Genomic DNA, 16,772 nt, shown 5'->3' on the forward strand with positions numbered 1-16,772 from the left:
CCTGGCTTCGTAGGGATCCGGTTCTCTCCGTCTCGTCCTCCTCGTCCCCTGCCCGCAGGCAGGTGTTTGACCCGCCACCGCCAGCCGCCTTCTTCCCCGCCCAGCCTCTTCTTTTCACTCCTGGAGCGGCCAGGGGACTTGCCTGGCCCGCGGGACCTGCCCTTCCCACCCCTCCGCTCTGGAGCTGCCGCGGTGGTTCCCTGCTGCGTTTCCCTTCACAACTTCGGCCGGCCGGCCCAGCCTGCCCGAGCGCGGGATCGCCAAAGCTGCCCGCTGGTCCTGCTCACACGCCGCTCCGGCTCGCCAGGATGTGGGGCGAGGGGCTTGGCATGGTCGGCATTACTGGGCTGAGGGCGGTTGGTTCCCTTTCCTCTCCCTGTGCAGCCAGAGCGCCAGCCTCTAGCCCTGGCTGCCGGTGGAGTATTTGTTTATAGGCGGCTGGTATATGGTGGCTGTACGGCCGGGGAGCGCAACAGTTCCCTTATCCCCCTCCCCACACGATTCCATCCATTTACATCAGTAGGGACGCTTCCAGTCTTTTAAGGCGGTCCCCCCCCCCCTTTTTTTTTATTGAGACTGAATGTCATTTTCACCCTTCTTTCCTCGTTATAAGGCTCTTCTATATGTTGTAACGCTGCCTGACGCCTCAATCCACTACCTTTGTAACGCGCATAGTATTTGCCAGCTCAATGATGGTTGTATGGGAGTGGAAGGAGTTATGGTTTAACATCCCCCCCCCCCCACCGATGATGTATTTCATACACTGTAATTCACATGCTTTAAGATTCAGCACCTATGTTCAGGAGGAAACCGGGTGGATTGTTTTAAAAATTAACTCCCAGTACTTGAGCATGAAAATGAATCTGTTGTTTTTTTTTTAAATAGATTAGCTGGTCCAATTAAAAAAAACACACATTACACATTTGAGCTCAGGCTATTCTTGACAGATGGGACATAAAATGATTCCTATAATAAAAGTTTAACATAATGTCTGATGTTAGTTAATAGAGATGACTGATATAAATGCATGCTTTAATCATTGTATTTTGTCTTCAGAGGATTAAAACTTTAAGCAAGATCTACCATATGTGAGAGATGTAATCAGTCCATTTTTAGATAGGGTTTCATCTCTTGTAAGCACCATAAAACACTCCCCCCTTGAATGAATCACTGGAAATCAATATATTGTTATAAATTGTATTTCATTGTATAAAACAATGCCTATCTAAACCCTAGATGCCAGCAAAAGTTTTAAAGCTTTCTGGTCATGATCTAAGATGCATTATTTACATTGACTTGGAACCCTTTATTGAACCGTTCCGTATTTATTCCCCCACAGCTCAAGCCCTTAAAAACAAATCTTCAACAAAAGGAATTGAGCTTTGACATGATTTCATATTATCTTATATACAGATACAGTTTTAAAACTCTAATTTAAAAACCAGAATGTTTAGTATCTCTAATCTAGGCTGCAGCTGTGATTTGAATAAATCACATCTAGTATTATGTATCCTTTAATAAGGACAGCACAACTGGATGAATATGACTTTTGAACAACTGCTACATTGTGGGAGTTCTTCATAGCATGTTGCACCCTATTAATGTAACAGTGTCATCATCCTTAAAATTTGAGGCACATAGCATATGTTTTCAGTTATTCCACCCTGGCATTTATAGCCATAAACAGAGTTATAATGTTCATTAACACTCACATTTCTTGCTGCTGCCGAAGTCCTCTCCATCCACAGAATTTAAAAACAAAACAAGAAACATAACATAGTCAGTCATCATCTAAGAAATTACAGAGTAACCAAATTTTACAAAGCTATTGAAACTGGCTGAAAGTTGTCAACATTGATAGTATGTACCTTGTAACTGTAAAATATTTCATGAGAAGTATTAATTTAAATATTCAAGTCCAATAAAAGTAAAAGATTACAGAATATTTGGGAGCTTTCTCAATTGATGCCTTAGAATAGGGTGGACAAATGTAAACTTCCTCCACTATTGATTTTTAAACAAGTTATAGTCTCTCCCTTCTTGGCTTAATAGATTTGGGAAGAGTGGGTCTTAGTCTATTTGTAGCTATACCATATTTTCTAGTCCTGCCCTAGAAATGTAATAACATACCAAAAAATGTTTAGAAAAATGTGTTGGTAAGATGTATTCATTATATATTTTTCCTGAAAATATTGCACCTATGTAAAATCAGTCATTAAAATAATGTCAGCTTGTTTATGATTACTCTAATAAGATCTAGTATTCAAAATTATATCACTATTTAAATACTTGTATCCTGAAACCTATGTCTAGAGATCACTGTATCATCTGTCTGAAAAAAAATACATGCAAGCTTATCAAAGAAACATGATTAACACAAATTATGCTTGAATTTTACATTTAAAATCAAGTTTTGCAATGTATCTAAACTAAAAATTTAGTTTGGCTTTAGTTGGTCTTGTCTACGCTTACCGGTGGATTGATGCTGCTGTGGTTGATTTAGTAGGTCTAGTGAAGACCTGCTAAATTGACCATCAATCGCTCTCCCGTCTACTCCTGTACTCCACCGGATCAAGAAGAGTAAGGGGAGTCGATGGGAGAGCATCTCCTTTTGACATCACGTAGTGTGGACCCCATGGTAAGTAGATCTAAACTATATTGATTTGCGTTACACTATTCACGTAACTCAAATTACGTAGCGTAGATCAACTTTTCCCTTTAGTATAGACGAGGCCTTAGCAACGAAACTGCAGTAGCAGAGCAAGTAATATTGATGACATACTTAAAAGTTTTAAAGTAATGTTAAATTGTTCTTAATCTTTGTAGGAATGAAATGAAAATTCAAATTACTCAAGGAGGTGGCGGTGAAATAATTTCCTTAAAAAAGGATAGAATGGCCTCTTGAGTGTTCATGCTAAAGGAATGTAGGAAACAATTGTGGAGTTTTCTAGTGCATGGAAGTGTAGAGATTGAAGGGGTGGTGATACTGCCAAGTTGTGCAGTATCCTTAGTGAACAGACATACAGCACTTCTAACCTTCCCTTTCTTTCTTTTTGTACTTGGCATCCCAGATGAAAACTCACGTTCACTGCGTCTCATTATGAAAGAAGCTTCAGCATTTGACTAGAACTCTCTTAGCAGAAAAATGTAGATAAATTACATAATTTTATAACTCTTTGGTTTAGAAATTAGCAACATAAATAGTGGTATAGTGTACTATACTTGGTGAATAATGACATGCAAACATTTGGAAATACTGTAATGGAAAAGGTTAAGTGGAAATGGTCACAGTGATTTCACCCCCATTATTACTGTTCTAAAGTATTGCAATTTTTTACAAATTATCTGATCGTGACATTTGATATCCACTTCAACCACTTTTTGTTTTCCTAATGCTTTTAAACATTTATTACTAACAGTATTACAGAAAGTCTCAAGAAAATAGCATATTTATATGCTTAATAGATACTAATTTGTATCTATAAAAAGATAAAGAAATAAAATGTGTAATTAGTACATCTGTCTTATTTCATTAGAACTTCAGTGGAATGCTGAGGAAAATGCATTAAGGATCTTCATAATAATGGTGATCAGTCCTGGTTTGCATCCATTGCACTGAATCTTCGTTATTAGAAATCAAGTGCTGTTTGAATGTTTTTTAGAAATTGGGTTATTTTGTTAAACTGTAAACAAGCTTGCTTTACATGTGTCTTCACTTATAGAATGTGTCTGCTAAGGGTAGATGTCTCAAGAGATTACAACAGTTTGTCGAAAAAATTGTTCTTTAGATCAGCTTTCAGTGTTCAAAGCACGAAATCTTTTTTAAAAAAGGAAAAAAATCCTACTGATTACTGTTATCTGGAAGGTGTGTGAGTATGTGTGTGGAGGGAATGCAACACTTTAGATGATCGCTTTTGGTAATTATGTGATGATGATCTTACTGATATAAATTCAACACTTGCAATAAATGGCCCAGTCTGGAATTTTTTTCAGGCAAAAGAGGGGCATTTTGCTAGAGTAAGGACTAAAGGATTGAGCTCTATATTATAAATGGAGTTAAACTAATGTAAGTAAAGCATTATAAGCTCAGAAGCAGTATGCAATATATCTAAACTTCAGGAGGAGATCTGGGTGTGCAAGGAATAGGAATGAAGTCCATGGATATTTCACTGGATAAAAATCTCTTAAAGTGAGATTTTAAACTTCTAATGATTCCAGTATACACAATGTGGCCCAATAGTTTTAAAATGACCTATGGATTCCAGTACTGAAATGGACATAATGGTTATAGAATTGGCTTAGCACTTAGTTGGTCAACATTAAAATGACCAGTGAAAATCTATAAAAGTAGAAGAATCCATATAAGCTAATCACAACTCACAATTAAAAAAGGACAAAATGCATTCTGCTTGTGTCAGCGTGGATATTTTGCAAACTTTAAAATTAACCCATTTACAATAAGTGAACTGACACGGAGCTGTCAGATCAGCACAAGGATTGGCTTTTTCTCCGTCTCTGACATACAGTGTGTTGTCTTGTATGGTGAAGATGGAAGAAAGGAATATTTTAATGTCTTTAAACTGCTGCTTTTTTTGTGTGTGTGCTTTTTCACATGTTTAATGACTATTCTTAAAGGCACTTCATGGATCACTGAACTAAGTTGGTGTCAATCAACTCCTCTGCCGTTTCCTATGAGGACATATGTGGATTTCACTGAGGAATTGTGAGATATTGACATATTCCATGGATGATTCTTATTGGGAGTCATGGTATGCACTTCTTCAAGAAGTGGAGCTGTCAGATACACTTCAGATTTTTGAAGCATTGGGGAAATGTTGAGGACAAGATTTATGATTACTCTCCAAACACCAAGATGCACTTTGTGGGGTCTTAAATTTTTATTATCTACATTCCTTGTAAGAATATTTATAATAGCTGTAGCTTGCTGACAATAGCTTGATTTATTGTGGTTGATATGGTGACTCATTAGTTTTCAAAAAGTGCTACTTAGTTTTAATCTAATGCTCCCAGCCCCTGTCCCCCCAAAAGGATGCCATGCTGGGGAAAAAGTTAATCAGGTTTGAAAAGCTAAATTAAACCATCTAATAAAGCTTATACCTTTGTTAACAGTACCCTGTGATATTTTACCAAATGAGCTATCTTAATATCAAAAGAGAACACAGTAGATGAATATTGCCATGTAGCTTCACATGTAGTAAACAGAAACTGAAATCTGATGTGTTGAGTTTCTCTTATGGCTTTTAATGCTATATTTTTTTCCATCCACAATATCTTTTTTTAAAGCAGTGCATATGGGGGGACAAGTAGCATGGAATAAATAAAAGCAGAAAGTAATTAAGAAGATTCTTAATTTTACTATGTTTAATATTAAATACTATTAATTTCCTCAGAATAATAACTTCTTTAAGTTAGGTAGAGTACTAAGTAGGTCATTGTGTGTGTATATTTCTGATGAGACATCAAAACTGAGTTCCTGTCTATCCTGCATAAAGAGAGATTCCATAGCCCTTTTCATATGAGCATGGGTTTGTTTGGGTATCACCCTTCCCTCCTGACAGCAGTGCTTTAATTGACAGATGGCTTCCACCCCTCCGGTGGCGGCATTTCAGTGATCTATGTTTTATGCTTAACAATCACCCAGCACTCCTGGCCCAAGAAATTGCAGGGCTGTATGGAAATTCCCTGAAATGGCTCTGGTCTTTCCTTTTAGACCAAACCAGAGTGGTTTCATGGGCAAGTGTTCTGCTGAATCTAGAGCCCTCCCCTCCAGAGTTCCACAGGTTTAATCCTTCATCTCATTATTCAAAAATCTATGCAAAGGCCTTGGGAAGATTATTTAGACAGCATGGGGTGGAGTACCAGCAGTACAGAGACACAGCTCTTTATCTCGTATCTCCCAGCTTTCTCGATACTTGGCACCCTGAGGAAAAACGATGGCTAAATTTGAACTTGGAGAAGACTAGTAGAAAGAGACACGCTCTTTTAAGAATGGTCTGCATTTTTAGGACTTCTTTATCTTTAGGAGTCTTTTAGAATCTTCCTTGTATTTGGATGTCCATAGAGCCATGGTGGCAAAAAATATGCCTCAGCCTAGTGAACACAGATATGGCTATGTTGAAACACGCATTTTTGACCTCCAGGCTTGATCATTGCAACTGGTTACATCTCGGAATGAAGCCCCACGTTCTGAAAATACTCTAATTGGCAAAAATGCAGCCACTGTCTGCGTAGCAACAGCATTCGCTGTGAACATACCACCCAAGTTTTCTCTGCACTAGCTTTCCACTAAATGCGGAGTAAGCTCAGTTAAAGGTCTCTGTCCTGATATTCAGATCTCTCCATGGAACTGGCCTAGGTGCCTGTGAAAGATCACTTATCCGTCTGTGTCCATTACCTGCAATGACAGCTACTTTCCACTGGAACAATGAAACTGTCAAGCAATAATGGAGAGGCTCACGAGTAAAGGAGAGAGAACTTTCACAGGAGCTGAACAAGGAATATGGAATTCATTCTTATAAGCGCTAAGAATGACCACAGATATGGCCACTTTCAGAACTTTTGCAAAATTCATTTTTGGACTTTGCTTTCCCTGAATAAAGTTCCTCTGATGTGCAAACACATTAGTAATCAAAACACAGTAAAACTATAATTTAATCAAACTATCTGCTATAGTGCTGCTAATGTCTGTGTCCCCTCCCTCTCACACTTACTCACCAGTATGGCTCCCATTTCCATGTCCTGTCCCTGCAGCTGTGGTTTTCCCTGGGGAGGAAGTCGCAAAGTTTCCACCCTTGACTCTTCTATGTTGGGGGGTGGGGAGGGAGGGAGACAGACACCAATCTGGCCCATAGACAAGCCTTTCAATATTACCTCCTTCCAAATGTTGTCCAATGCTTTATTAGGTTAAATTTGTTTTTTACTCTTTGGTTTAAAAAGTTTTGAGCTCTTTTATGTAATGCCATTTTTATATGAACAAATGTTTACATTAGAGTCTACTGTTGTCATCCTGGCTTTTTGTATTATAATAGATTATTCATAACCCACTTGCAAAACGTGTTCACCAGAAATAATTGTAATCTCCCTGTTTTTTTCCTTTTGGAAATAAGTCTGCCTATATAAAAGGTATGAAAAATACACATGATCTGCAATCTTGCATTCATTGGTGAGACTGTGTAGGTAGTCCAAGTATTGCACAACAATGAAAAATGGTCATTGCTAATTGTCCTGGGTGGAACAGGTCAGACTTTTACATGGTGTTGGCATTAAAATATAAAGCTTCTTTCAGAAAAACAAATTGAAATTCTGCCAGATCAGAGGGTGCATACAACACTCCATTCACTTTTTGAAGTGATGCCATTAGACTTTGAAGCATAACAAGGAAAGCTTTTGTTGAAAAACAATGAAATAGGGCTGTACTTCAGTCTTTTTATTATGAGGAACCATTGAATGTTTTTCTTTCTTAGAGCTTTGACGCTATTCTGAAAATTTTATTAATGAAAATTTTCAGAATAACAATGAGTTGTTTCCTACAGTAGTGAAAAGGCTAATCTTTTTTAGTTTAGTTTACTGTATCAAATTTCATTTTAAAAGGATTCCACTTTTAAAACTGCAGTGAAGGGTCATCACTGAAAGTTACATATTTTACCTCCTCTTTTCTTTCTGTGAGCATCTCTTCAATATTTTTTTCATCCTTATGACATTATGAATTTTAATAACATTGATAGCTGTCACTTAAATCAGTTATGGTTATCTATTCAGATATATTAGTCAGAGGCTGAGATGCTTTAAGTGCCATGGTTTATGAGCCGAAACCAAATCTTGAGTTGAAATTAATATATGCGACAATACTTAAAAGTCCCTTGGTTGGGTAACATTGTTTTTGCTATGGCAATCAGCCTCTTGCAAATAATTAATAAAAACCATATTTTAAACATAACAGAAAGCGCATACATTAGATAAGTTGTTAATCTTCTAGGTAGGTAGATGAGGCAATTTTGGATGAGGCAATTATTGGATGAGGCAATTTTGTTCAACATGAAAGTAAATGTGCTAATTGTAGTGGCCTTTTAATATTGCCTGTTATACCTTTATTTTGCTTGAACATACTGTTCTTTTTCTAAAACATCTGTTGGTTTAAACATAGCCTCACAATATGTTTTTCTCACGTGATTTCCACAACGATTAGATGCTGTGTTCATAGCAGTACTACATTCTGATCTTTCATAGTTATTTTGGGTTTTGTTTTACAGTACAGCATACTCTCTTAAGCCAAACAATTTACAAATGGGCATGGAGCATTCTTGACAGGCTTACTATTTGATGGCAATCTTGCAAAATGTAGAAGTCATGTGAACCATATCAGTTCTTCATATTAGAGTTTAGAAATGTCTATTTTACAGGAATTTTGGCAGCATGCTTTCTAATATTAGTTCACTAATAATTAATTGTACATGTTCACTGTGTAAATTCCCAAATGCTGAGTTGCTTCAAACTTTGTGTCTGCTTCCAAGAACCACTGATTGTTACCAAATCTCAGTGACAGTCAGTTGGATTGTGGATGCTAGTCTGTATGTCTCAATGATGGACATTCTATTGAGCGCAGTTCTGCTCACATTGAATCCATGGATGTTTTTGTTACTGATTTCAAAGGAAGCAAGCAAGCCTGTGTTGTTGTTGAGAGTGTTCCTCATTTTCAGACATCATCTGATTGTATGTAGCCAGGAGGAAAGTAAAATGTATCACAAGAAAAGATGTCTGCAACTGGTTCTTCAAACTTTGACTATGTGTGTGAGAGTGTGCGTGGATTTTTTTTTTTTTAAAGAGACAAGGTGGACGAGGTAATATCTTTTACTGGACCAACTTCTGTCCCTTACAATATCTGTTAACTGCTTATGCTGTGCAGTCTATTCCACCTTGTATTTAGCTGTGAAACAGAGTACATTTCCAAGACCTGAAGAAAAAGCTCTTTGTAAGCTCGAAAGCTTGTCTCTCTCACCAACAGAAGTTGTCCAATAAAAGATATTCCTCACCCACCTTGTCTTTCTGATATCCTGGATCCAACATGGCTACAGCTACACTGCATACATTTTTAAAGACATTTTTGCCCCAGAGGGAGTAAACCTAACAGGTAATAATCTGTGATCTCTCTCCTGCCATCCATCTCCACCCTCTGACAAACAGAGGCTAGGGACACCATTCCTTACCCATCCTGGCTAATAGCCATTAATGGACTTACATTCCATGAATTTATCCAGTTCTCTTTTAAACCCTGTTACAGTCCTAGCCTTCATAACCTCCTCAGGCAAGGAGTTCCACAGGCTGACTGTGTGTTGAGTGAAGAAGAACTTCCTTTTATTTGTTTTAAACCTGCTGCCCATTTGTATTAGGCCCAAATCAAGGAATTGTACTAGTATGGTACTTATTAGTCAAACTGAATCCTCTTAGATTTTTTTTTTTTTTTTTAAGGAAAACTATCACAGCCAAAAGTCTAATGGATAACAAGAAAAACTCAGTAGAACACGTCTCAAAATGCCTGGTTTTTGTTTTAAAAGGTATCATAAGATTGTTAAATTAATTTTAAATATCCAAAAAGCTAAATTCAGGATATTTCACAGGATCCTGTTGCTTTCTTCATTCTTCTGTTCTAGATCAGATTCACTTTTTTTTTGGCACCTTAGAGACTAACAAATTTATTAGAGCATAAGCTTTCGTGAGCTACAGCTCACTTCATCGGATGCAAGCTTATGCTCTAATAAATTTGTTAGTCTCTAAGGTGCCACAAGTACTCCTTTTCTTTTTGCGAATACAGACTAACACGGCTGCTACTCTGACACTTTTTTTTTTTAAAGGGAGAGTTTGAGAATGGTATTTGTTCAACTGTAATTTGCAAAAAAAGAGAGAGATTTTTTGGCCCTGATATTTCACTATATTGAAGCTGAGCTCAGATGTAGAGGAGAAGGTTACAGTTCCCTGCTCCTTGGCATTCCAGCCCCAGGGAGCCTGTTCTAACTTGCTCCGCTGGTGTAAGTAAATAGGACCGCATGGGAGCCTGCTGTAACATCTGCTGCAGCTGGGCTGCTGAGGGCCTGGAGCCATTTCTTGGAGCTTCCACTTCCCACTGTGGGCCTTATGTCAGTGGGGGATAAGGTGTTATGAAGCTCTGGTCTACCACACTCCTTCACCTCAACCCTGGAATGCCCTGATCACATCCCACCCTCCCCAAACAGCAGGGTTAGGAGGATGGCTGGAGGTAAAGGAGGCAAGCTCCAGCCTTCAATCCCAGCAGGTTCCCCCTACACCAGTGGTTCTCAAACTTTAGCAACCTGAATACCCCCATTTTGATTTAACATTTTTTGTGGATCCCCAAGCCTCTCATTCAGTCCCAGGCCCTGCCCCCACTCCATCCCTTCCTCAAAGGCCCCACCTCTTCCTGACCCCGCTCCACCCATGCCCTTCCTCTTCCCCACCTCTTTCTGTCCCCTCCCCCAAGCACTTCCCATCCCCGCTCCTCCCCCTCCCTCTCAGCGCCTCCTTCATGCCACTGAACAGCTGTTCCCCGGAGTGCAGGAGGTGCTGGTGGGGGGGGAGTGGGAGGAATTGATCAGCGGGGCCCGTGGCCCCTCTGGAGTACCCTCGTGGTCCTGCAGGGGTCTGCAGACCCCAGTTTGAAAAACGCTGTCCTACATAAAGGGAATTCTCCACTGGCTATATCCAGCTGTTTTAAGTCCTTAGTGGGCCAGAGAATCCAGCCTTTCATGTTATGTCTGCCTTCACAGAACACACTCTTTGAAAATAAGTTTGGGCCTGATCTTGGCGGGTGCTAAGCACCCTGAACTCACAATTACTTCAATGGGATTTGAGGAAGCTCAGCATCTCACAGAGAGTGTCCAACATCCTTGCAGTATTGGGCTTTACGTAATTAAATTCTGCTACCATACCATATGCCAGTAATTTCCAAGTAAACTGTTGAATTATATAAAAGAGCACAGCAGATTACTCTGTAGTTAAGCTGTATAATACTGTTATTCTAATACCATGGGTTTTCATGTGCTGCATATTCATGTTGTTCCTCTGTTTAAGCTAAGTAGATTGGCTTCATAAAGTAAAATAGTAAGTCTACTAAGAACTTATTCAGACTTTAAATTAAAGTGTCAATGTTGTAATGTAAATAAATTATTTTAATGATTTAGCAGCTGCTCCTATTGAAGTCATTGGGAAAGCTCCTGTTGGCTTCAGTGATATCCTGCCACTTAAGGCACCCAGGTGCTTTCAGGGTTGGTTCTAGGGGTGGGAAAGCAGGGCACTCCTCCTGGACGCAACTTCCACTGGGCACCGTACCTCTGGGTTTTTCCCCCACTTTGATTGGCTGGCCCTCCCCACTCTCCCCACCCCCATTGATTGTCTGGCAGTTTTCTTGCTTGGATGCTGGGAGTGCATATGCTGGAGGGTGTATTGCTGAAAACATTTTTCGTCCTGGCCTGCAAAACAGCTAGAGCAACATAGGCAGAGCACATTTCTGAATAAGGTTCCCTAGGAAATGCATATGAAACTTATTTGCCATCTTCAGATTTTGAATGCCATACAAAATCACTTGCTTGTATTTTACTGATTTCTAGCCACAGATCCTCTAGACTGGAGCTCAGATCTGGTAAGATTACTAGCCAGGCTGTCTCATAAGGGCTGTTCCCTGGTGTGCAGGAGGCACTGGTAGGGAGGGAGTGGGAAGAATTGATCAGCGGGGCCCATGGACCCCCTGGAGTACCCTTGTGGACCTGTAGGGGTCTGCAATGACCTCATGCAATGAGGTTCACAAAGTAAGACTGTTTACAATGCAGAACTCTTACAATTTAAGATAGAAAGTAATATTTATTATTCATTTTATTCTGACTCTAACATGATTAACAAGTCAACAAGTGCCACAGTTGTCAATGAGCTATTTTAAAATAGGTCCTTCTCTCCTCACCCCTCCATTTCACCCTGATAATCTGTATGCATTTAATAAAGATGAACAAAATCTGCACCCATGCCATCTAGTGCTGTGATCCCATCATTGAGGTCAGGCCAGATACATTTTTTCGATGAGAGATTTCTCGGGGATAGGAAGGGTTGTAGACTGTGTTGGTGATTCACTAGGTGGCATTCTTCCCTCTGAGTCTGTATTGAATCCATTCCCCGGCATGGTGTTAAAATGCAATGCTGCCGAATAGGCTATCTTTTAGTAAGGTGTTAAAAAGAAGTCCTGACCACTCTTGGCATGTTTTGTAAATGTAGAAAAGTAAAAATGTTAAACATAGTTCTCTGATTATATTCTGAATAATTAAATTATCCTTGTGGTTTCTATGAATAGAGTATTTTTCAATACTGTCTTAAATTTTTGTGTAGTAAATTGCTGGTTGTTAAATGGTTGCCATTTTTATCCAGTGGTGGTAAGGTTTATTTGGTGGATGAAGAGATTCCTCTGTTTAGTTCATGCTGTAGAAACTTAAAATATTGTTGTATTAAAGTATTTGGAGTGGAATATGTGTGCTATTTTTTAATGATAACGATATACATACAATCAATTTAGAACAAGTTTAATCAAAAAATGATAAATATTATCTATTAAACTATTGAAAATATATTTTCTCCAATATGGCTTGCCATGTATAAATCTAAAAACAAATACTAAGTTTCTTCTTTGTGTAGTAGTATATGTGGCAATGATAGGGGTTGAAATGACAGGAGTAGAGTACAGTAAATAAGTGAATTCTTATTTCTTAAGTTGCTATGCTTCCAACTTTGGCTTCTAGATTTGTTGCTACTTTCATTTATTGTGGACTGTTCTTTTAAGAAAATAACAGGCTTGTGTATATTTAGTCCCAGTTAAATAAAGAAATCTTTTTTAGACATATCTGTTGTTTCAGAACAAATACTACGACGACAACAATTTCCCTTTTAATCTCCTGAACTCTTTGTAAGTACCTCTGTGCTGTCCTGACCATCGTTGATCTTCAGAAAGCTCTCTAGCTTTGGCATGAGAGAGAGAATTGGGGACAATATAGGTATTGCGTATGTGCTCATTGTCCCTCTAAAATAACATGTGCAGTTGTATCTGTGCATAAATGAAGTTTGCTCGGGAGAGTAAAAAGGAGTTGATTTCAGTCCAGTAGAAGTTAGTTATACCTGTGCATGTAGTGCAGGCTTCAAGTGATCCATTTGTTGTGGGATGTATACGAAGACAAGCATGAGCTCTTTGTGTGAATTCATGAGAACAAATGTCAAATGAAATGGATAAACCTGCATTCAGCTGGCCCAAAAACCAAGGGAAAGGTCCTTTCTAGTGATCATCAGGTGTATTCTCCTCCGTCAGGACATCTGCTGCTCTGTTTCTTAAGTGAAGTTAGTTCCCTAGGTATTTTTTAAGTTACTAAATTATTACAAAAATTAGTTAACGTATGTGCAGCAGCACATACACTCATCTCAAAACCTCATAGCATCAGCAGAAATGGTGGTTCAACTTGGATAAATGTTTTGGGAAGAGATGCGGGGGAGAGGGGAGAAAAATCAAGTAAGTTGCTGTTTGATATAATGCAGTAAATGAGCCCTTTTGGCTCTCCAGTAGTACTTGTATTTAAGAAGACCTAGATTTAATATGGTAATAGGGTATATATTTTTTGTATTGCAAATGGTGTGAATTCATGCCATGTGGATTTGAAGTGTTTCAATGAAGCATAGTATCAAGATTGTGCAAGCTGGCCCGCTCTTCCTAATACTTTGCAAAGAAAGCTGGCTCTGAATGATGGTTTTCAATAGACATGAAGTTGAATGGTATTAATGGATCCTTTCCAATTTCTGACTGGTAGTATGAATGGTATCTACTTATACACTATCAGTAATCTCGGTACTGTGCATATCCAGAGTAGTAACACATTTGGCTCTACTGTTTCAGGGATTTCTTTCTTCCGTTATAATCTTTTATTCTTGGACTGTGCAGCAAAATAACACTTAATAGAGTGGGTTGGAACATTTTTGATGAAATGTTTTTTTTTTAATCTAAGATTAACCATTTTGTGGAGATATATCTATTTCAAGAAAGTTTTTGTTGGGAAGGTCTCTAAGGTTTGAGGTAGACTCTTTAATAACAGAGAAAAGTGTTTGATTCAGGTTTCTCTCTGACTTTTCATTCCAATTTCTCAACATTGCTTTAAGCATACGATTTAGCAAATTGTGTGTTAGCGTAATATCTGCATATGCATGCAAGCTATCATGAAACCACAGTAAACCGCTCTATAAAAGAAAAGAAAGCTTCTGTAATTGTGAAACTTTCAGTCATCCTGAAATTAGTGTTTCCCCTAAATTGTTGTTTTTTAGCACCACAGTTCATAATAATTTTCTTGGTTTAGATGAGGCTGCTGGAAGAGTCATGCCAGAGCTGTTAAAGTGTGCAATTTACCACCTTGTTTGAAACATTAGCATTTGGAAATTCACTTACAATTGCAGTAATTACAAGAGTATTTTAAATGAAAATGAAACATTTTGGGCAAAAGAAAATTTTTCTTTTATATGAAAATATATCCAATTTAGCATCTAATGTTCACTGTAAGATAGCAGGTGGGGTTTGGTAAGGAAAACGGAGGGGAGATGCTTATGAATTGCTAAACTGTTGAAAGTCAGGATATGGTAGTCTCATCAGTGAGGATTTTTTTTATTTTGGCATTCAGCCTTAGAAATAATTTTTATTAACCATCTTCACTTATTTCAGCCTCAATTAATTTTTTGTCCTCTTCATCCAAGCTATTCTATATCACTGTAAGCTAAATTGAACTGTGGAATTCCAAGTTCTGTCCCAGGTTTGGAAGGAGATGAGACTGATGGCCTCTAAATGAGTAAGCCTAGATAAGCTGGGTTAAAAAAATGACAACAATGCAGCAATCTGACCCATGGGTTGCTGGCAGTGTTTTTGAGGTAGAATGTGACTCCTGTGATGGTGTATGTTAGATGGAACCCTGTGCATTTGAATTATAACAAATTCTGGTTCAGAGAATTGATTCTGCAAGATGCGTGTGCCATGAACTCTGTCTTCCTAACAATGTGAGTTCAGGGCACTCTGCACTTTGCAAGGTCAGGCACTGGGTGCATAATAGAATAACTGAAAATTTCATTTAGAAATATGAGAGTTTAAAAGTAGTGACTGAGGAAAAAGATTAGGTAACTGAAATGAATCTTTCTTACTCAAAATACAGATGACCAATAAAATAGAATAACAATAAATCCTCGTCCAATCTTTTATTAATATTTAATATAAAAAGTAAAACAATACCCAACCTGAAAAAGGTATGAACGTTTGCTTTGTAATATGCTAAAATATACCTGCCTCTTTCAACTGAAAATAATATTATTGTGGACTGTGTTGAGAAGGCAGATTTTTTTTATCCCACATTTCAAATGAAAAATTAGTATTCTCAAACTTATAAGTTTCAGCTCAATTAAATTATATTGGTTTCAATAACTAAGACAGAATTAAATAACTGCTAGGAAGCACAAATGTTATCTTGAGACATCTCTGATTTTTTTTCACTCCTATTATATTAGCAAACTTCGTACATGTCAATAACTAGGTCTACCTTTTACAGGATGCTGTGTTCCACTGTTAATTAACTACAAATCCTAAGCATATGCTCTGTTTTGTATTATTTTAAAAGTAGCAAAAGTACTGCCTTGGCAGAATTTCATATTGGTAAATGTTACAAAATCAAAATTTTTGTCATATTGGAAGAATTACAATGAGACTATGGACCGCTAAAAGAACTGATAGCTGTGTATCAGAGTTTGCTGTAGAATTCTCAAATTAAAAATATCCATATACTGCAAATTCTGGAATTAAATGGCTTCCAAATAAGTGGAGGTTTTAAAAAAATCAATATTGCAGTTTCCTAATATTATCATTGCAATATATAGATACATTTGCATTATCTGAAAGTTTTATTTGAAAACTCGTGGCGAACGGGGGAAGTCCCGGATGACTGGAAAAAGGCTAATGTAGTGCCCATCTTTAAAAAAGGGAAGAAGGAGGATCCTGGGAACTACAGGCCGGTCAGCCTCACCTCAGTCCCTGGAAAAATCATGGAGCAGGTCCTCAAAGAATCAATCCTGAAGCACTTAGAGGAGAGGAAAGTGATCAGGAACAGTCAGCATGGATTCACCAAGGGAAGGTCATGCCTGACTAATCTAATCGCCTTTTATGATGAGATTACTGGTTCTGTGGATGAAGGGAAAGCAGTGGATGTATTGTTTCTTGACTTTAGCAAAGCTTTTGACACGGTCTCCCACAGCATTCTTGTCAGCAAGTTAAGGAAGTATGGGCTGGATGAATGCACTATAAGGTGGGTAGAAAGCTGGCTAGATTGTCGGGCTCAACGGGTAGTGATCAATGGCTCCATGTCTAGTTGGCAGCCGGTGTCAAGTGGAGTGCCCCAGGGGTCGGTCCTGGGGCCCGTTTTGTTCAATATCTTCATAAATGATCTGGAGGATGGTGTGGATTGCACTCTCAGCAAATTTGCGGATGATACTAAAATGGGAGGAGTGGTAGATACGCTGGAGGGGAGGGATAGGATACAGAAGGACCTAGACAAATTGGAGGATTGGGCCAAAAGAAATCTAATGAGGTTCAATAAGGATAAGTGCAGGGTCCTGCACTTAGGATGGAAGAATCCAATGCACCGCTACAGACTAGGGACCGAATGGCTCGGCAGCAGTTCTGCGGAAAAGGATCT

General features: G+C 38.5%; 1 protein-coding gene across 4 annotated transcripts in view; it reads left to right on the forward strand.

Moving 5' to 3' along the window:
- CNKSR2 (connector enhancer of kinase suppressor of Ras 2) overlaps positions 1 to 16,772 on the forward strand; it is a 384,996-nt gene that overhangs the window by 5,912 nt on the left and 362,312 nt on the right. The window lies entirely within an intron of this gene.

The sequence above is a fragment of the Dermochelys coriacea genome, chromosome 1 (genome assembly GCF_009764565.3).
Source record: "Dermochelys coriacea isolate rDerCor1 chromosome 1, rDerCor1.pri.v4, whole genome shotgun sequence".
Lineage (NCBI taxonomy): Eukaryota > Metazoa > Chordata > Testudines > Dermochelyidae > Dermochelys > Dermochelys coriacea.